Below are 22,731 nucleotides of genomic sequence, written 5' to 3'. Positions count from 1 at the left end.
ACCCTATTCTGTCCACCTCTCTAACGCAAGAGTTAACCAGTATTCTCAATCATTCATCCCTTTTTTGGTAAACTCTGGAACTCCCTGCCTGCTTCTGTATTTCCACCTTCCTATGATTTGAATTCCTTCAAAAGGGAGGTTTCAAGACACTTATTCATCAATTTTTGACCACTGCTTTGACCCTTTTATGGGACTGGCATTTAAGTGGGCATTTTTTTTATTAGATTTTTGTTGCCCTTGGCCAGTGTCCTTCCTACATGAAAAAAAAAAAAAAAAAAAAAAAAAAAAAAAAAATATATATATATATATATATATATATATATATATATATATATATATATATATATATATATATATATATATATATATATATATATATATATATATATATATATATATATATATATATATAAACTCATGGTGGTAGGCAATAAGGTCAGAATTTCATCTGAGAGGTAAAGGGGCAAATTTTCAAATATGCATCTTAAAGGGTATTTCATCAAACTAATGAAGGATATAATTGTCATGTCTTTTCAAATGACTATGAAGTCACAGTGCCAAGATGACATCATGGTTATAAGTAGAGCTACTTCAGTGAACCAAACACTCAACCTCTTTCATACACTGCTACCATTGCCCATGTCAATTGAACCACTCTACCACGTGACTTTCATTGTAGCTATGCCACTGCATTCCAGCATGGTGAATCCTACTTTATTTTAGCAGTGCCCTTCTAATTTGTGGTAGGCAATTTAGTGTCTTCATACTGCTACATCTTACGCAGTAAGCAATATCCAGTAAAGTATCCACACTTCTAAGTCTAAGATTTGTTTCTTATAGTACCTTTTATTTAAATAACCTGTATCTTAAACAACAGACTTTACTAGAAATGAACTAAAATGTCACAGTTCTTACAATACACTATACCTCCCTAAAACATTCAATTAAGGTTTTAAGCAGGACAATCTAAGAGCACAAATCTCGCATCAGTCTCAGGCTTCCGCTGCGATACCCACTGCCAAAATGATTCCTGCAATTGTTAACATACATCAATATTTTAGGAGGGGCAAAAACTTAACCAGCAAATAAACATACTAAACATAATGTAACGAAAACCCACCTTTTGTCCTCGGTCTCGTTGCTCCCTGGCCCTCTGTACCCTGGCCAGCCCGGTTCGTCGTGTGTGGACGGTGGTGACGGCCCTATCTCCAATGGCAAAGTGACCTGTAACTCACCTCTTTCTCTGCATGAATCACCTAGCCAGCTGGCCTCGCTCCCGGTGTTCTCGCCCTCGCCCGCCTGCCACCCTTTGTTCCCAGCCAGGCCGGTTAAATAAACAATGTCTTTCAATTTCCGTGTATTGTCCGTTACCGGTGTACAGAAACCTATTACGAGTTCGCGCTCCCCTCCCGGATCACTTACTGACCCTCGAAAGAGTTCTTGAAGGAGCACGAACCGCTTACAAAACTTTTGGGCGACTCAAATCGGAGTGCAGGACCACTCCCTGCCGATGCGGGTGCATCACTCCACGCCGCCGCCGGTCTTTGTTTCCTGCCTGCCGCGTCCCCTCGCTGCCCCTCATGCCGCTTCCAATCAAGATCCAGCTCTTGACCACGTGACTTCCGTGACCAATCAGCAGCTGGGGGGCCCATCAGGCAATCAGTGATGGCGGGAGACTTGCTCCCACATGATGAAACAGTTGCCACCACCACCACCATCAGGAGAACAGGTTAGGCAGTAGATATCTAAAACTTTGGTGACAGCCTACCTCAGGAACTCAATCTTGTTTTGCAGCAATTTATAAGCATGAAATCCTCTTTAGTCCTCAGGATTTAGCAGGGCAACAGAAACAATATTACTGACTACTGTCAGGAAAATTATATTTCCATACATTTTTTTTTTTTTTGTGCAATGTCTTACTGTGTTCAGTGTTGTATCACAAAACCTATGGTAACAACATTTTCTTTTCCTCCTACACATTTATACATCATGATCATGTCACCTTGTTTTTGTCTCTCCTTTACTGTTAGGAGCCTCAGTTTGTCAAAAATTTCTTCATTGGTAAGGTCTTTCAAGTCTGATACCATTTCTGTAGCTGCTCTTTGCACTTCCTCTAGCTTTTCAACATTTCTTTTTTTTCAGATGTGGATTCAAAACTACTGCTGTATATCCAAGTGTTGGTCTTACAAACGTTGTGATTATTTTCTCTTTCCTCATCTGTGTATTTAAATGCCATCCTCATATTTGCCAAGTGCTTCATGTTCCTTACTTTGTCATTTACATGGTATTCAGGTGATGGCCTACTTTTTATTATTACACCTAGGACTTTTTCCTTTTCAGATGCTTGGATTGTACTGATATCCAATTTATAATTCAGGTCTCTTTCAATTTCTTCCAAACCTTATCACATAACATTTATCTACAGCAAAATGTGTGTGTGTGTGTGTGTGTGTGTGTGTGTGTGTGTGTGTGTGTGTGTGTGTGTGTGTGTGTGTGTGTGTGTGTGTGTGTGTGTGTGTGTGTGTGTGTGTGGGAAGCTGCATTACATGATGTTGCTTAAACATCCACTCTTGTTTTATTTTCTTCCCATGCCCCTTCATCTGCCTCTCTCTCTCTGTCTCTCCTCCATCTGTGGTACTGTCTATTCTTTCCATATCATTTACTAATTTGTACATTGTTATTATATCTCGGAGGAGGAGGCAGTAGACACCTGCCGAAACGATAATTACTCCCAGTGAGGTCTAAAGCACTGTTCAGGGGGTTCTGTGAAATTATCATTAAACACAGCTGTGGCCTCACTGAACGTTTCCCTTTGTGTCTCACAACACAAGGGGGCAGTCACAGTCTGCCCTCTAAAGACAACTCTCTTCCTCCACACAAAACTACAAGCACCTAATAACACACACACCCTTCACTCAAAAATTTTAAAATCATGGCGACTCCTACACCTTCTCGGAGTCCCCATCTGGGGAGGGGACCATAAATGTCCCCAGGTCGGACTGCCTTTCCGTCGACGACCCTAAGTGTCTTGACACCCCCCTCAACTTTTTCTTCATTAACTTCTACAACATTCGCGGTCTAAGATCTAATTTTCAATCTGTAGAACACCACCTATCCTCTTCTAAACCTCATCTTCTTTTCCTCACTGAAACTCAGGTGTCTGAGGCAACTGACAGTAGCCTCTTTTCTGTTCCCTCCTACTTTCTCTATCCTCATTTTCGATCAAAAGCTGGATGCTGCGTTTATGTGCGCAATGACTTAACTTGCTCTCGTGCCCACGCTCTTGAATCTTCCAAGTTTTCCACCATCTGGCTACGACTACAGAGGCATTCTCATACTAAATTTATCTGTGCTGTATACCTCTCTCCTAACTCCTCTGACTATAAGAAATTCTTTGACTACTTAACTTCCAAAGTGGAGCACATTCTGACCCTCTTCCCTTTTGCAGAGATCTCCATTCTTGGAGACTTCAATGTTCACCACCAGCTTTGGCTTTCCTCTCCCTTCACTGACCATCCTGGTGAACTAGCCTACAACTTTGCTATCCTCCATGACCTAGAGCAATTGGTGCAACACCCTACTCGTATTCCTGACCGTCTTGGAGATACGCCCAACATTCTTGACCTTTTCCTGACCTCTAATCCTTCTGCTTATGCTGTCACCCTTTCTTCTCCGTTGGGCTCCTCCGATCACAATCTCATATCTTTATCTTGTCCTATCACTCCAATCCCTCCTCAGGATCCCCCTAAGCGAAGGTGCCTCTGGCGTTTTGCCAATGCTAGCTGGGGGGACCTGAGGAGGTATTTTGCTGATTTTCCTTGGAATGACTACTGCTTCCGTGTCAGAGACCCGTCTTTGTGTGCTAAGCGCATAACAGAGGTGATAGAATCTGGCATGGAGGCGTACATTCCTCACTCTTTTTCTCGTCCTAAACCTTCTAAACCTTGGTTTAACAGAGCTTATTCTCGTGCTATACATGATAGAGAGGTGGCCCACAAAAGGTACTTAAGCCTGCCATCACCAGAATCTCATGCACTTTATATTTCTGCCCGGAACCATACCAAGTCTGTTCTCCAACTAGCCAAAAACTCCATCAACAGAAAATGTCAAAACCTTTCAAGATCTAACTCCACTCGTGATTTCTGGCATCTAGCCAAAAATATCTCCAATAACTTTGCTTCTTCTTCTTTCCCTCCTCTACTTCAACCAGATGGCACCACTGCTATCACATCTATTTTTAAAGCTGAACTCTTTGCTCAAACCTTTGCTAAAAACTCTACCTTGGATGATTCTGGGCTTGTTCCTCCCTCTCCTCCACCCTCTGACTACTTCATGCCACGTATTAAAATTCTTCGCAATGATGTTTTCCATGCCCACGCTGGCCTAAACCCTCGGAAGGCTTATGGACCTGATGGGGTTCCTCCTATTGTTCTCCGAAACTGTGCCTCTGTGCTTGCACCTTACCTAGTCAAACTCTTTCTGCTCTGTCTGTCAACATCTACCTTTCCTTCTTGCTGGAGGTTTGCCTACATTCAACCTGTTCCCAAAAAAGGGTGACCGCTCTAATCCCTCAAACTACCGTCCTATTGCTTTAATTTCCTGCTTATCTAAAGTTTTTGAATCTATCCTCAACAGGAAGATTCTGAAACATCTATCATTTCACAACCTTCTATCTGATCGCCAGTATGGGTTCCGTCAAGGCCGCTCTACTGGTGATCTTCTGGCTTTCCTTACTGAGTCTTGGTCATCCTCTTTTAGAGACTTTGGTGAAACTTTTGCTGTTGCCTTGGACATCTCAAAAGCCTTTGATAGAGTCTGGCACAAAGCTTTGATTTCCAAACTACCCTCCTACGGTTTCTATCCTTCTCTCTGTAACTTCATCTCAAGTTTCCTTTCTGTCCGTTCTATTGCTGCTGTGGTAGACGGTCACTGTTCTTCTCCTAAATCTATTAACAGTGGTGTTCCTCAGGGTTCTGTCCTGTCACCCACACTCTTTTTATTATTCATTAATGATCTTCTAAACCAAACTTTTTGTCCTATCCACTCCTACGCTGATGATACCACCCTGCACTTTTCCATGTCTTTTCATAGGCGTCCAACCCTTCAGGAGGTAAACATATCACGCAGGGAAGCCACAGAACGCCAGACTTCTGATCTTTCTAAAATTTCTGATTGGGGCAGAGCAAACTTGGTATTGTTTAATGCCTCAAAAACTCAATTCCTTCATCTATCAACTCGAAACAACCTTCCAGACAACTATCTCCTCTTCTTCAATGACACTCAACTGTCCCCCTCTTCTACACTGAACATCCTCGATCCGTCCTTTACTTATAATCTGAACTGGAAACTTCACATCTCATCTCTAGCTAAAACAGCTTCTATGAAGTTAGGTGTTCTAAGACGTCTCCGCCAGTTTTTCTCACCCGCCCCCAGCTGCTAACTCTGTACAAGGGCCTTATCCGTCCATGTATGGAGTATGCTTCACATGTCTGGGGGGGTTCCACTCATACTGCTCTTCAAGACAGGATGGAATCAAAAGCTTTTCGTCTCATCAACTCCTCTCCTCTAACTGACTGTCTTCAGCCCCTCTCTCACCGCCGCAATGTTGGATATCTAGCTGTCTTCTACCGCTATTTTCATGCCAACTGCTCTTCTGATCTTGCTAACTGCATGCCTCCCCTCCTTCCGCGTCCTCGCTGCACAAGACTTTCTTCTTTCTCTCACTCCTATTCTGTCCACCTCTCTAACGCAAGAGTTAACCAGTATTCTCAATCATTCATCCCTTTCTCTGGTAAACTCTGGAACTCCCTGCCTGCTTCTGTATTTCCACCTTCCTATGACTTGAATTCCTTCAAGAGGGAGGTTTCAAGACACTTATCCACCAATTTTTGACCACTGCTTCGACCCTTTCATGGGACTGGCATTTTAGTGGGTATTTTTTTTATTAGATTTTTGTTGCCCTTGGCCAGTATCCTTCCTACATTAAAAAAAAAAACTAAAATCTCCTTATCTTCTCTCTTGTAGTGTTGGTAATCCCATTTCCAAGTCTTTCTTCATAGCTTAAGTCTTTCATTTCTCTTACCATCTTAATTGCTATCCTTTGTATTTTTTTCCAGTTTCCATTTATCTTTTCTTTTCTATCTGAAGCCCAAACTACTGCTGCGTATTCCAATTAAGGATGTATCATGCTTGTTAAAATTTTATTCATCATTTCTTTATCTAAATAGTTAAACGCCCCATTAATGCTTGTCATAATGTATGTAGAGCCAAATATCCCATTTATGTGTCTTTCAGGTGATAATGTGTCCTGAATCATTACTCCAAAATCTTTTTCTTCATTACTTTTCATTATTATTTCTTCTCCCATGAAGGCCTTTTTTTTACTTTTTTTTCATATTTCCAACACATGACATTTTCTGGCATTAAATTCTAGTTTCCATCTTTGGCTCCATGCATATATCTTGTCAATATCCTTTTGTAACTCCTTGTGGTCCCTTTTATTTTTTATTACTTTCATTATTTTTGTATCATCAACAAACAGGTTTAAATAACTATTTAGATCCTCTGTCATATCATATATATATATATATATATATATATATATATATATATATATATATATATATATATATATATATATATATATATATATATATATATATATATATATATATATATATATATATATATATATATATATATATATATATATATATATATATATATATATATATATATATATATATATATATATATATATATATATATATATATATATATATATATATATATATATATATATATATATATATATATATATATATATATATATATATATATATATATATATATATATATATATATATATATATATATATATATATATATATATATATATATATATATATATATATATATATATATATATATATATATATATATATATATATATATATATATATATATATATATATATATATATATATATATATATATATATATATATATATATATATATATATATATATATATATATATATATATATATATATATATATATATATATATATATATATATATATATATATATATATATATATATAATATAATATAATATACATATATAATATAATATACATATATAATATATATGAAACATAATAGATGCCATCACAGATCATTGTCACTTTGTACCAACTTGAATTAGTGTCTCTGATTACTGTTGTTATTTCCCTCCCTTTAATAATCATCCATCCATCTCAGTGTTGTTCCTTTTAGTCATCCTCCATTCTCTAGCTTTCAGACAAGGCTTTTCCGAAGAATTTTATCAAATGCTTTTTAGAGATCCAGGTATACCACATCAACCATCTGTCCCTCTCTTACACTCCCATCTATTACCTTCATATAGAAGCTTAATAGATTCTTGACACAGGATCTCTCTTTCCTGAATCTAAATTGCTTTTCTGTAATTATCTTTTCATCTAGATATTCCACCCATCTCTTTCATTACTATTTCACAAAGCTTGCTTACAATACTTGTTAGTGACACTGGTCTATAATTTAATGGTTCCATTTTATCCCTTTGTACACTGGCACTATGTTAGCTCTTTTCCATTCCCTTGGTACCTTTTTCTTCTCTCAACAAGCTATTAATTATATCCCATATGGGTTCTTCCATTTTTTTTTTTTTTTTATTATGTAGAAAGGACACTGGCCAAGGGCAACAAAAATGCAATTAAAAAAAATGCCCACTGAAATGCCAGTCTCATAAAAGGGTCAAAGCAGTGGTCAAAAATTTATGAATAAGTGTCTTAAACCTCCCTCTTGAAGGAATTCAAGTCATAGGAAGGTGGAAATACAGAAGCAGGCAGGGAGTTCCAGAGTTTACCAGAGAAAGGGATGAATGATTGAGAATACTGGTTAACTCTTGCGTTAGAGAGGTGGACAGAATAGGGGTGAGAGAAAGAAGAAAGTCTTGTGCAGTGAGGCCGCGGAAGGAGGGGAGGCATACAGTTAGCAAGATCAGAAGAGCAGTTAGCATGAAAATAGAGGCAGAAGACAGCTAGAGATGCAACATTGCGGCGGTGAGAGAGAGGCTGAAGACAGTCAGTTAGAGGAGAGGAGATGAGGAGACGAAAAGCTTTTGATTCCACTCTGTCTAGAAGAGCATTATGAGTGGAACACCCCAGACATGCGAAGCATACTCCATACATGGACGGATAAGGCCCTTGTACAGAGTTAGCAGCTGGAAGGGTGAGAAAAACTGGCGGAGACGTCTCAGAACACCTAACTTCATAGAAGCTGTTTTAGCTAGAGATGAGATGTGAAGTTTCCAGTTCAGATTATAAGTAAATGACAGACCAAGGATGTTCAGTGTAGAAGAAGGGGACAGTTGAGTGTCATTGAAGAAGAGGGAATAGTTGCCTGGAAGGTTGTGTTGAGTTGATAGATGGAGGAATTGAGTTTTGAGGCATTGAACAATACCAAGTTTGCTCTGCACCAATCAGAAAATTTAGAAAGATCAGAAGTCAGGCGTTCTGTGGCTTCCCTGCGTGAAATTTTTACCTCCTGCATTTGTTCTCTGCATTCTTTTAATATCCATCCATTTTTTTTATCTGGTCCCATAGCTTTTTTAACATGCAGCTCTTCTAGCAGTTTCTTGATTTCTTGTCTCTTTACTTATATCTCTTGTATTCCCTCATTTTGTGATAGAGCTTTCGGTGCCACAAATTCGGTTTCCTTTGTAAATATAGATTGAAAACTCTCATTCATTAGTTCACTCATTTCCTCAGTAGTTTTATAAATTCTTCCTTCCCTTTTTAACTTGTTTATGTCATCCTTATGCTTCATTTTTCCCGTTTATGTATCTGTGGAAGAGTTTGGGTTCTTCCTTGCATTTTCTTACTATGTCACTTTGAAAGTTTTTTCTCTTTTTCTTATGCTATATTCATTCCTTGCCTTTTTGTATTCTTCTCTAGCATTTCTGTTATGTTGTCTCATCATTTCCTTCCATGTCCTGTCCTTTTTTTTTCTTGCTTCTAGACTCCTGGCATTATATCATTCATGTTTTTAATTTTCACTTTATAACTTGGCACAAACTGTTGCACCCCCTCTCTATACTTGCACTACTTTACTTTCAAATAGCTCTTTCCATTTTATTTTTCCATATTTTTTTTTTTCATTTTAAGTTCTGCAAAGTTTGCCTTCTGTCTCCCATTTCTATATTGTTCATTCCTGTGCAACACTTTTTCCTCCTGTGGTACTATTTCTATTATTACATAATCATTTCTTTCCAGTAGGCTCAGACAATGTATGCTTGGTCTAATTTCTGGGGTTTCTGTAAACACAAACTCCAACTGTGATGGTTCTTCATCTCTGCATCTTATATGCTCATTCACCCAGTGTTTCACTGTATTCACTATCATTGTTTGCATAAGTTTTTCACCCCATGTCCCGACATTTTCCTTCACTTCCATCTCCTCCCAGTTAATTCCTTTAGTGATGAAGTCACTTACTAAGTGCACTTTGTTACTTTTCTTTATCATTTCCTCTATACTGTTTTTTTTTTTTTTTTTCTTACTAGTTGCATACTTTTAAATTTATTGGTGTCCTATGCATTAGTTTTTGGTGGTATGTATGTCACAATGATTTTCCTTTTTTTCAGTTCATTTGACCTTACTTACAACACTCAAAGTTTCTGCCATTCCATCACCATATTCCATTTCCTCAACAACAATATCCTCTTTTACCAATATAATCACTCTTCCTCCTCCCTTTCTTCTCCTGTCTCTTCTCCATGTGTTATATCCTTCCTTTGCAAATTCCAACTATATTTCCTCTTTTAGTTTGGTTTCTATTAAACATACCACATCTGGTTTATTGTTCTTTAAGTAGTAGTGTGTGTGTGTGTGTGCGTGTGTGTGTGTGTGTGTGTGTGTGTGTGTGTGTGTGTGTGTGTGTGTGTGTGTGTGTGTGTGTGTGTGTGTGTGTGTGTGTGTGTTTTGGTTTGTTGCCTTTTCTGCCTTCCCATTTTTTTGTATGCCTTGATCTGTGGAGGACTGTAGCCCCTGCCCTCCCTGGCTTATACACCTATGATTACTAACACTAAAAAGTAATTACTATTAAGTTTCACATGATAATCAGTAAAATTTTTTCTTGTCTACATGAAAAAAAAAAAACTGTGACAAACAATTACATTGCTAACAACACAAGCCATTACTAAAAAAACAAATACTTTGTAAGAATGACCAGTATTTCTTATAAGTTACTGACCAGTGATTCAGATTATGGAACAATTTGTACAGCTTGTGTCAATTGTTCCAGCCAGCTGTCTTTGGAATCAGGGCATGGTATTCATCCCAGAACTGTTGTGAGAATCCTCCAAACATGGCAGCAATGGCTAAGTCGTACTCATGGTGGCCATAAAATGGTGCTGGGTCAAAGATAACTGGAAAAACAATGTATGTGGATAAATGAGACGTCTCCGCTAGTTTTTCTCACCCCCCAGCTGCTAACTCTGTAAAAGGGCCTTATCCGTCCATGTATAGAGTATGCTTCACATGTCTGGGGGGGTTCCACTCATACTGCTCTTCTAGACAGGATGGAATCAAAAGTTTTTCGTCTCATCAACTCCTCTCTTCTAACTGACTGTCTTCAACCTCTCTCTCACCACTGCAATGTTGCACCTCTAGCTGTCATTAAAGGGGACATTTTTTTTTAATTGGATTTTTGTTGTCCTTAGCCAGTGCCCTTCCTACATAAAAATAAAAAAAAAAATCACTTTAAACACTGACAGTTTATGTCAACAGACCATTAGAAACGAAACATTCAAACTAAAGGTGCTCATACCATTTCTCGTATATGCTTGCATTGCTTTCCTTATCCCATCTTAACTCTTAATGTATCCTATGAGACAACTGATTTTCACAACATGCACTCTTGACTGCTGTGCCATATTCAATATCCATTTTTTTTTTTAATGTAAATATCAGCGTTGCCAGGATATCTCTTAAATGTCTCCTTATATCCATGAACACACTTATCCCTTTCATGCCTCCTACAAGTGATTCCATGGCACACTGTAAGGAGGCAACTACCACAACTCTTACAGGGATAAATAACTTTTCTTCAGTCCAGCAGCTTCACTACTCATTCTCCTTGCTTCACTAGTCTGCTCAGATGCCTGGCATGAAGCAGGCTTCACTGCTTTCACTCTGCTTCATCTGGCTTAGGCTCAGGATTGAAGGTAAGTTTCAACTGACTCAGTTGGCTTCACCAACTTACTCTAGGGAGCGTCAAGTGATCTGGTGGTTAGTTTATGCTGGTGAAGGCAGACAGCAACTGAGCTCTCTCCTGAGCACTTCCTGCCTCTTGTGCTCCTGGCAGCTCCCTCTTTTTGGACACCTTTGGAGTCATGGGTTGGCCCTGGGTATCTGCCAACTCCAACCACTATGCCTCTAGATTGGTCTTAGTTTATGTAAGTGTATTGTCTTGGCCAAGTTCCCTCTTCCTCTGCAATGAGTGGAATGTCTTGGAGGAGTAATTGTTTCTGGGGTGGGCTTGTTGGAGCTTGTCTGTCATCCAGGGGCCTCACCATGTTGGAGCATCTATCCCTGTGTTTGTGTTGCAAGTGTTAAGTGACAAGACTTGAGTTGGTTATCTTTGTCTTTATAAATATATTAATGGCTTCCAGGATTTTTGCTTCATCAACCTTTTCGTTTACTCTGATCCTTGACAGTGGCAATCCTTGTTGACGGTACAGCAGGTGACTGTTTCAGCCACCGTAGTGCACCTTTCTCTGTCTGTGGTCCAGAAATAAGAGTTTTGGCATTCTTATTCTTTCTTATTAGTTGTTGCTGGTATAAGCTTCTGGTGTTGCTAAGGAAAGATGATGCTATCTGCAAATTTTCTTCATTTTCAAAGAACCTTGTTTGGACAAAGTAACCCTTCAGCATTTTGTGTGCCACTATACATATGTGTATACACAGACCTATACATGCTTAACTATTTCTGTCTTCCCCACCACCTATATTATCTCTGATCCAAACCACACATGTACCTCTGTACCCTTCCATATTGTTGGGAACATTAGTAAAGCAAACCTTTCTTTTCCTCTGCCCTTACTTTTCTCATCCATAACACACCATGCCACTCCTTCCAATCCCAGCCACAACTCACTTTCATTCCAATATGTGATCACTCATAATGTAGACAGAGTACAATAACTCTGGAGCAAGTGATATAATGTGTACTCACCCTAAAAATCATCTGATAAAATTCTACATAAACATTTCATCAGCAAAGTGAATATCTCATGGTATAACAATTGGAACTGGACAGAAAACTGGCTGTCAATGCAAACAAGCATCAAATGATTATAAATGAAAACTCATCAGATGGTACTGGTGTTAGTTGTGGCATCCTTCAAGGTAAAGTTTTAGGACACATACTTCATATGATGAGGAGCAGGGATAGCTTGTGGCTTGAATTAGTAGGGGTGCAGCTCTAGAAAAAAAATTAGGCATTGTTTTACTATTGTATAATAGAAAATATGCATACTTAAATAAAATTTATATATAATGATAAAATACCAAACAAAAAAATGTATTTATATACTTTATACATATATCTATATGACATCTACAATTCATCACATTCAAATACTCTTGATATTGTACAGAGTTTTTAAGCAATATACATGCTGATCCATAACATAAACACAAAGTTGAGATAAAAAAAAATAGATCAGCCCAACAGATGTAGATCTAGAGTGCATACCATCAGTTGGATCTACACTACACACTTCCTCTCTCTCTCTCTCTCCTCTCTCTCTCTCTCTCTCTCTCTCTCTCTCTCTCTCTCTCTCTCTCTCTCTCTCTCTCTCTCTCTCTCTCTCTCTCTCTCTCTCTCTCTCTCTCTCTCTCTCTCTCTCTCTCTCTCTCTCTCTCTCTCTCTCAGTATCTATAAAGTGAACTAAACAAACTACCCCATGGTCTGCATTAAAGTGTTCATTTCAACAACATAAATTGATGCATATGTTTCAGCTTCTTCTCCTTCAGAAACTGAGAATAACAAATGCCAGTGTTCACTGTTTTTTTTTTTTTTTACTGTTTTAACACCAAAAAAAAAAAAAAAAGATGCATAGTTAAGTCGGAATGATGTATCCCTCAGCATGCACTTGATGCTGTTCTCCCCAACATTTCACACCCCAGCCTGCATGTCAGCCAACCTTTCTACTTCAACCGTGAAACATTACTTCCCACACAGATAAGATGAGAACTGCATGAGCGACAGTGCTCTCTCTCTCCCTTGGACCTGTGTGCAACAGCCAAAGACTACATCACTGAAACTATGGAGTCCATAATTCCAGGTAAGGATTTTTGTATTTTTTTTTTTTCATGAATGAGATGATGGCTACTGACATTAAGCATTATGGTTATTGATACCAGTACTGAATATAGTGTATAAAGATTTCAAGAAAAAAATGAAAGGCAAAAAGAATCATTACATTTTATGCTATTGAGTAAATATAGGGATGCTGCAGTTCTGCAGTGCCTATATACAAACTGCCACTGACTGGGGTGGGAGAGACAGAGAGAGAGAGAGAGAGAGAGAGAGAGAGAGAGAGAGAGAGAGAGAGAGAGAGAGAGAGAGAGGGGGGGGGGGGGGGGGGGGAGAGAGAGAGAGAGATAGATAGATAGATAGATAGATAGAGAGAGAGAGAGAGAGAGAGAGAGAGAGAGAGAGAGAGAGAGAGAGAGAGAGAGAGAGAGAGAGAGGGGGAGAGAGAGAGAGAGAGATAGATAGATAGATAGATAGATAGATAGATAGAGAGAGAGAGAGAGAGAGAGAGAGAGAGAGAGAGAGAGAGAGAGAGAGAGAGAGAGAGAGAGAGAGAGAGAGAGAATGATGGAATGACATGCAAAATCCAATACAACTCACCTGGGCCATCTGCCATCTCTGCTGCACTGCCGCTCCACAGGTCACCATGGAGGAGGGATGGGAACACTTCAACAACTGAGAAATATTGTGGTATCTTCAACTGTAGGTGGGACCACAATTCACTCGCTTCTCGATCTCCATACTGGTAAAATTATAGGCAACTTTTTTTATTTTCATTATTCTAAAATAATGACACATACAACACTAATATGTGCCAAATCATACAAGAAATTATGGATTCAAGCTTGACAAAGTTTGATTTAAAAGAGATAAAAAGAAATGGTTCTCAAGTAAAGTAGTAGATAAAAAAAATACTCAATAATCAGGTTGTTAGTGCTGAGTCATTATTGAGTTTTAAAAGATTTGACAAGTTTATGGATGAAGATGACAGGTGAAAATAGGTAAATAGATTTCTTGCAGGGACTGCCATGTGTGGGCCATGTGGCTTATTGCAGTTTCCCTTGTTTTCTTATGTTATTATATAGGAATTTTTTGGGGTCACAACTTGTCACATCCTACACCAAGAGATTTCTTTTTCAAGCTCCAACTCTCTTGAATTTGTTACATTTTTCAGCTGGAAATCTTATAACAATACACAAGAGATGAACATATGGAAATATCATATAAATATCCGGGTGTAGTTAACCCTTAGCTGATAGCAGTAGCCACTATGAAGTCTCCAAATTAGAAAAATGTCTATTTATAGTTAGTATGCACTGCATAATGGAGTGTTTTAACATGATCTATATTTAAATTATACCATAATAGGGAACAATTGCTATATGCTTATCATATTGTTACAACCCTTTCACAAAGCTGGACTAGCTTCTCCCAAGTCACTTCCTACGTGACTGAGTGCAGGGCTTAATATGGATTACAAGGTCCACTTTTGACTCATGCACCCTTCTTACCAACTGTCCTAACACCAGATTACACAAATGAGGTTGCCAGTCTGTCTTACCCACTCACAGACAAGGGAAATACAACAACTACAAGAAACTCTACCAGCTGGGTAAGAATCGCCAACCATGTCTTGAAAGAAACAATTGCAACAAGCAACAAAACATATGGTTGAGGTATAAAACTCTCTTGGATAACTGCCCACATAACAAATCCCTCCACTGTCCACTGACTTGTTTTAGCTTCTAGCCTAGCCACGTCTAGAAAAAACAAACAAATGTAACAAGGCAGGCAGGCAGTAGACACCTGCCGAAACGATAATTACTCCCAGTGAGGTCTAATGCACTGTTCAGGGGGTGCTGTGAACTTATCATTAAACCCAGCTGTGACCTCACTGAACGTTTCCCTTTGTGTCTCACAACACAAGGGGGCAGTCACAGCCTGCCCTCTAAAGACAACTCTCTTCCTCCACACAAAACTACAAGCACCTAATAACACACACACCCTTCACTCAAAAATTTCAAAATCATCATGGCGACTCCTACACCAGCCTCGGAGTCCCCATCTGGGGAGGGGACCATAAATGTCCCCAGGTCGGACTGCCTTACTGTCGACGACCTGTCTTGACACCCCCCCCCTCAACTTTTTCTTCATTAACTTCTGGAACATTCGCGGTCTAAGATCTAATTTTCAATCTGTAGAACACCACCTCTCCTTTTCTAAATCTCCTCATATTTTCCTCACTGAAACTCAAGTGTCTGAGGCAACTGATAGTCGCCCCTTTTCTGTTCCCTCCTACTTTCTCTATCCTCATCTTCTATCAAAAGCTGGATGTTGTGTTTATGTGCTCTTGAATCTTACGAGTTTTCCACCATCTGGCTACGACTACAGAGTGACTCTCAAACTAAATTTATCTGTGCTGTATACCTCTCACCTAACTCCTCTGACTATAAGAAATTTTTTGACTACTTAACTTCCAAAGTGGAGCACATTCTGACCCTCTTCGATTTTGCAGAGATCTCCATTCTTGGAGACTTCAATGTTCACCACCACCTTTGGCTTTCCTCTCCCTTCACTGACAACCCTGGTGAACTAGCCTTCAACTTTGCTATCCTCCACTACCTAGAGCAATTGGTGAAACACCCTACTCGTATTCTTGACCGTCTTGGAGATACGCCCAACATTCTTGACCTTTTCCTGACCTCTAATCCTTCTGCTTATGCTGTCACCCTTTCTTCTCCGTTGGGCTCCTCCGATCACAGTCTCATACCTGAATCTTGTCCTATTGCTCCAGTCCCTCCTCAAGATCCCGCTAAGCGGAGGTGCCTCTTGCGTTTTGCCTCTTCTAGTTGAGGAGGTATTTTGCTGATTTTCCTTGGAATGATTACTGCTTCTGTGTCAGAGACCCGTCTTTGTGTGCTGAGCGAATAATGGAGATGATAGTGTCTGGCATGGAGGAGTAAATTCCTCACTCTTTTTCTCAACCTAAACCTTCCAAACCTCCGTTCACAATCTCATATATGTATCTTGTCCTAGTGCTTCAATCCCTCCTCAGGATCCCCCTAAGCGGAGGTACGTCTGGCATTTTGCCTCTGCTATTTGAGGGGACCCGAGGAGGTATTTTGCTGATTTTCTTTGGAATGACTACTGCTTCCGTGTCAGAGACCCGTCCTTGTGTGCTGAGCGTATAATAGAGGTGATAGTGTCTGGCATGGAGGCGTACATTCCTCACTCTTTTTCTCGATCTAAACCTTCCAAACCTTGGTTTAACACAGCTTGTTCTCGTGCTATACATGATAGAGAAGTGGCCTTAAGTACTAAAAGGTACCAAAAGGTAAAAAAAATCTCATACACTTTATATTTCTGGCCGGAACCATGCAAAATCTGTTCTCCAACTAGCCAAAAACTCCTTCATTAATAGAAAGTGTCAAAACCTTTCAAGATCTAACTCCCCTCGTGACTTCTGGCATTTAGCCAAAAATATCTGCAATAACTTTGCTTCTTCTCCTTTCCCTCCTTTATTTGAACCAGATGGCACCACTGCTATCACATCTATTTCTAAAGCTGAACCCTTCGCTCAAACCTTTGCTAAAAACTCTAACTCGGAAGATTCTGGCCTTGTTCCTCCCTCTCCTCCACCCTCTGACTACTTCGTGCTACCTATTAAAATTCTTCGCAATGATGTTTTCCATGCCCTCGCTGGCCTAAACCCTCGGAAGGCTTATGGACCTGATGGGGTCTCTCCCATTTTTCTCCGAAACTGTGCCTCCGTGCTTGCACCTTGCTTAGTCAAGCTCTTTCAGCTATGTCTGTCAACATCTACCTTTCCTTCTTGCTGGAAGTTTGCCTACAGTCAGCCTGTTCCTAAAAAGGGTGACCGTTCTAACCCCTCAAACTACCATCCTATTGCTTTAATTTCCTGCCTATATAAAGTTTTTGAATCTATCCTCAACAGGAAGTTTCTTAAACATCTATCACTTCACAACCTTCTATCTGATCGCCAGTATGGTTTCCGTCAAGGCCGCTCTACTGGTGATCTTCTGGCTTTCCTTACTGAGTCTTGGTCATCCTCTTTTAGAGATTTCGGTGAAACTTTTGCTGTTGCCTTGGACATATCAAAAGCTTTTGATAGAGTCTTGCACAAAACTTTGATTTCCAAACTATCCTCCTCTGGCTTCTATCCTTCTCTCTGTAACTTCATCTCAAGTTTCCTTTCTGACCGTTCTATTTCTGCTGTGGTAGAAGGTCACTGTTCTCCTAAATATATTAACAGTGGTGTTCCTCAGGGTTCTGTCCTGTCACCCATCCTCTTCTTATTATTGATTAATGATCTTCTAAACCAAACTTCTTGCCCTATCCACTCCTATACTGATGATACCACCCTGCACTTTTCCACGTCTTTTCATAGACGTCCAACCCTTCAGGAAGTAGACATTTCACGCAGGGAAGCCACAGAATTGTTCCTCAGGGTTCTGTCCTGTCACCCACTCTCTTCTTATTATTCATTAATGATCTTCTAAACCAAACTTCTTGTCCTATCCACTCCTACACTGATGATATCACCCTGCACTTTTCCACGTCTTTTCATAGACGTCCAAGCCTTCAGGAAGTAGACATTTCACGCAGGGAAGCAACAGAACGCTTGACTTCTGATCTTTCTAAAATTTCTGATTGGGGCAGAGCAAACTTGGTATTGTTCAATGCCTCAAAAACTCAATTCCTCCATCTATCAACTCGACACAACCTTCCAGACAACTATCCCCTCTTCTTCACTGACACTCAACTCTCCCCCTCTTCTACATTGAACATCCTCGGTCTGTCCTTTACTTATAATCTGAACTGGAAACTTCACATCTCATCTTTAGCTAAAACAGCTTCTATGAAGTTAGGCATTTTGAGACGTCTCCGCCAGTTTTTTTTTCACCGCCCCAGCTGCTAACTCTGTACAGGGGCCTTATCCGTCCATATATGGAGTATGCTTCACACTCGTACTGCTCCTCTAGACAGTGTGGGATCAAAAGCTTTTCGTCTCATCAACTCTCCTCTAACTGTCTGTCTTCAGCCTCTCTCTCACCGCCGCAATGTTGCATCTCTAGCTGTCTTCTATCGCTATTTTTCATGCTAACTGCTCTTCCGATTTTGCTAACTGCATGCCTCCCCTCCTGCTGCCTCGCTGCACAAGACTTGCTTCTTTTTCTCACCCCTATTCTGTCCACCTCTCTAACGCAAGAGTTAACCAGTATTCTCAATCATTCATCCCTTTCTCTGGTAAACTCTGGAACTCCCTGCCTGCTTCTGTATTTCCACCTTCCTATGACTTGAATTCCTTCAAGAGGGAGGTTTCAAGACACTTATCCACCAATTTTTGACCACTGCTTTGACCCTTTTACGGGACTGGCATTTCAGTGGGCATTTTTTTTTTATTAGATTTTTGTTGCCCTTGGCCAGTGTCCTTCCTACATAAAAAAAAAAAAAAGCAAGAAAACATTTATGGTCAAGGTATAAAACCCCATATAACAAATCCTCCCACTGTCCACCCACGTGTTATAGCCTCTAGCCTAGCCACGTCTAGAAAGAAACAATTGTAATGAGCAACAGAATATATGTGGTCAAGGTATAAAACATTACTAGACAATCACCATCTAACGAATCCTCCACCTCTTCACCAGTGTCTTATAGCCACTAACCTAGTCATGTCGTTTACCATCTCCTGGATGGCAGGCCTGATCAGGGATTGAGGAGGGAGTAAATTTCACTACACTGCTAATCACTTAAGACCTCTGTGGCTTAGCAGCCTCAGCCAACAGTAGCATTTGACACAAAACAAGCTCTCTAACAAGAGACATGACTATAGACAAGGCCCTACAAACACACAGTAGGGTAGTTCATCTCTCACTGTATAAGAACTTGGCCTGCTGGCCTGGCCTGCTGAGGAGTCACTTCCCTGGATTTGGAACGCGTTATAATTAAGTACACGTCCTGGTAGACTACTATGGAGACTCCTATGCTACTTTTTTTTTTTTTATGTAGGAAGGACACTGGCCAAGAGCAACAAAAATCTAATAAAAATATACTCACTGAAATGCCAGTCCCATAAATGGGTCAAAGCAGTGGTCAAAAATTGATGAATAAGTGTCTTGAAACCTTCCTCTTGAAGGAATTCAAGTCATAGGAAGGTGGAAATACAGAAGCAGGCAGGGAGTTCCAGAGTTTACCAGAGAAAGGGATGAATGATTGAGAATACTGGTTAACTCTTGCGTCAGAGAGGTGGACAGAAAAGGGGTGAGAGAAAGAAGAAAGTCTTGTGCAGCGAGGCCGCGGAAGGAGGGGAGGCATGCAGTTAGCAAGATCAGAAGAGCAGTTAGCATGAAAATAGCGGTGGAAGACAGCTAGATATGCAACATTGCGGCGGTGAGAGAGAGGCTGAAGACAGTCAGTTAGAGAAGAGGAGTTGATGAGACGAAAAGCTTAAATAGGCCGGGACGTACAGCCAGTAATTATTCACTTATCCCCGTAAAGCAACTGACCACACTAGCTGTATTCCATCCCCAGTTTCTGCCAAATACTACTGCCTGTCTCAGTACGTCCATCTTGTATAAGTGCTGGGTAGTGACTGACTATGGGAAAAGCACGCCAAAACTTTCTCCCACTCTGCTGCTACGGGGAAGGGGCCGGTAGTGTTACAAGGAAGGGAGGGATGATGCACACATACACAAGCATCCCGTCCGCTGCACCTCACCTTATATGAATAAAAACATTTCACTTCTGACGATTCTCACAACTAACCTATAGGGGCTGGGTGGATACTGGTCACTTTATCTTCAAGGGCAACTCTTCTGCTATTAACTGTGTGAGATTCAATTAAAATGAACATTTAAAGATAGGGTAAATTAACATGGGAAAGAAAGTCTATGGGTGCAGGGATTTTCATAGAAATCTCAGGGGACAAACAGCCACCCTTAATCATATGTCTGGCTTCTGTACTCCCTACCTCTCTCTCTCTCTCTCTCTCTCTCTCTCTCTCTCTCTCTCTCTCTCTCTCTCTCTCTCTCTCTCTCTCTCTCTCTCTCTCTCTCTCTCTCTCTCTCTTCCTTCATTCTTTATCTCACTCACTTCTTCTTCCATTCATTCTTACTTCTTCTCTTTACTTTACATCACTGCTCACAACAATATAAAAACATAAACTTTCAAATGCCCATTTTTTATATTTATATAAGTTAGGTGAAAAGAGTCACTCTTGCCCACAGCCAAAGCTGTGTCCAAGAATAGTGACTTGGATGTGGTTTCTCTTCACTCTCCCTTACAAAATGTTTGCCTTATATTTGCATCAGATGGTGTGTGTGTGTGTGTGTGTGTGTGTGTATGTATAGTATATATATATATATATATATACTCGTATATATATATATATATATATATATATATATATATATATATATATATATATATATATATATATATATATATATATATATATATATATATATATATATATATATATATATATATATATATATATATATATCGTTGAAAGTGATACTTAGTTCAGCGTTTATGATTTCCTTCATGATGTTTTCTTTTTCTCGAAGGAGTTTCTTATTCTCTTTTGTAAGAATACTGATGATTTTCCCATAGGATATCATCTTAGCCAAATCACGATTTCGGGTCCTTGACTCTTTATCAGTGGCAGGGGAGGTTGTTGTCTTCTCGGAGGTTGTGTAGAGAAACACTACTAATCTGAAAACAGTCCACCACAACAAAAGGAGAAAATGCAGCAGTCTTATATCGTGTATAAGTTCACTTGCATCCAAGGAAACTGTGCAGCCCTTCAATCAACCTATATCGGCATGACGACAATGCAATTAAGTAGAAGACTCAGTTACCACCTAACATCTGGCGCGCCCAAGACCCACGTGACCCAAGTGCACAAAACCGCACCCACTAGAAAATACCTTGAAGGAAAAATGGAGACCATCACCACATGCAAGGATAACAGACGCCTTCCTATCTTAGAAGCCCTACATGTCAAGAGTTTACAGCCGAAGCTTAACATATAGAACCAAGACCTACAAGCGCTCCCGAGTATGAAGCAAAGCCTAAACCCAGCCGCTCCCAGCCAATCAGAAGCCGAGCTGCCCGAGCCGAGACCCGAGGCAGCTGTATAAAAAGAGCTTGCGGCATTGGCCTGTCCAGCCACCTGTGGGCCGACTTTAGGCTAAAAGGCCCGCGCCACTCCACGAAGTGGCAATCTATCAGTCAGTCAGTCAGTTGGCCTGTCATTCTCTACACAACCTCCGAGAAGACAACAACCTCCTCTCCCACTGAAGAAGGGTCAAGGACCTGAAATCGCGATCCTGCGGGAAAATCATCAATATTCTTACAAAAGAGAATAAGACACTCATTCGAGAAAAAAGAAAACATTATGAAGAAAATCATAAACGCTGAACTAAGTATCACTTTCAACAAAATATGTACAAGAGAAAACCTCCTGCCCATTTATACGCTCTCACATTTATACACACACACACACACACACACACACACACACACACACACACACACACACACACACACACACACATACACACACACACACACACACACACACACACACACACACACATATATATATATATATATATATATATATATATATATATATATATATATATATATATATATATATATATATATATATATATATATATATATATATATATATATATATATATATATATATATATATATATATATATATATATATATATATATATATATATATATATATATATATATATATATATATATATATATATATATATATATATATATATATATATATATATATATATATATATATATATATATATATATATATATATATATATATATATATATATATATATATATATATATATATATGTCAAACCCTTCCATATACTTGCAGGCTGGGTGAGCATAATTTTTGTTGTCAGTAAGATGTAAATATTCCCAAACAATGGTGTTGCAAACATATGGTTAGTGGAGTGATACTGTATGAGTAGATGGTAGGATTTTTACCATCTTTTTTTTATTTTTTATGTAGGAGGGACACTGGCCAAGGGCAAAAAAAATTCCAATAAAAAAATAATAAAAAAGCCCAGTAAGATGCCAGTCCCAGAAAAAGGTCCAAAGCAGCAGTGAAAATTTGAAGGATAAGTGTCTTGAAATCTCCCTCATGAAGGAATTCAAGGAAATACAGAAGCAGGAAGGGAGTTCCAGAGTTTACCAGAGAAAGGGATGAATGATTGAGAATACTCATTAACTCTTGCATTAGAGAGATGGACATAATAGGGATGAGAGAAAGAAAATATCTTGTGCAGTAAGGCTGCAGGAGGAGGGGAGGCATGC

The 22,731-nt window shown here is 39.4% G+C and overlaps 1 pseudogene; it reads right to left on the bottom strand.

The window, feature by feature from the left end:
• Positions 1–966: 966 nt before the first annotated feature.
• Positions 967–21,522, bottom strand: LOC135095494 (ketosamine-3-kinase-like; annotated as a pseudogene).
• Between the last annotated feature and the right edge of the window lie 1,209 nt (positions 21,523–22,731).

This window comes from Scylla paramamosain, chromosome 49 (genome assembly GCF_035594125.1).
Source record: "Scylla paramamosain isolate STU-SP2022 chromosome 49, ASM3559412v1, whole genome shotgun sequence".
Classification (NCBI taxonomy): Eukaryota; Metazoa; Arthropoda; class Malacostraca; order Decapoda; family Portunidae; genus Scylla; species Scylla paramamosain.
Note: the sequence above shows the minus strand (reverse complement) of the source record. Positions and strands in the feature narration are given on the sequence as shown.